The sequence below is a fragment of the Xyrauchen texanus genome, chromosome 30 (genome assembly GCF_025860055.1).
Source record: "Xyrauchen texanus isolate HMW12.3.18 chromosome 30, RBS_HiC_50CHRs, whole genome shotgun sequence".
NCBI lineage: Eukaryota > Metazoa > Chordata > Actinopteri > Cypriniformes > Catostomidae > Xyrauchen > Xyrauchen texanus.
The window spans coordinates 41,728,606-41,729,044 of record NC_068305.1 but is presented as its reverse complement, the minus strand read 5'-3'; positions in this window follow the sequence as shown (position 1 = coordinate 41,729,044).

Genomic DNA, 439 nt, shown 5'->3' with positions numbered 1-439 from the left:
ATTTCTTCCACCAATGCGTCTTCATAATGGTTTTTAAGAATCAGCATAGTGGTATAGGCCCAGTTTTTGGCATTGCCTTCAATGAGGGCTTGTGTTGTGGGGTTTGGCAAAGCTGGTTTGATGACCTCTGACAGGTGTTTTTCAATTTTGTCAATTGCAGGAGGCTGTTCCTGACTGATATTATTTTTGTGATGCACCAATTTGAAGATTTTAAATAAGGTACGGGTTTTTGCTACAAAGTCAGGGTCAACTGAATGCTTGGGCTTTATTTTTTGTTTCTGATGTGTGTTTTTATTTTGCAGGTGTGAACGAACTTTCTGTGTTTTGTTCTGCACCCATCCCCGTGGTTCCTTCGTAAAGGATTTTTGTTGGAACATCAATGTACCGGGCCCCAAACGGGCCCGGGGTTCAAAAAATTGTGGTCTGCCAGACCACTGAT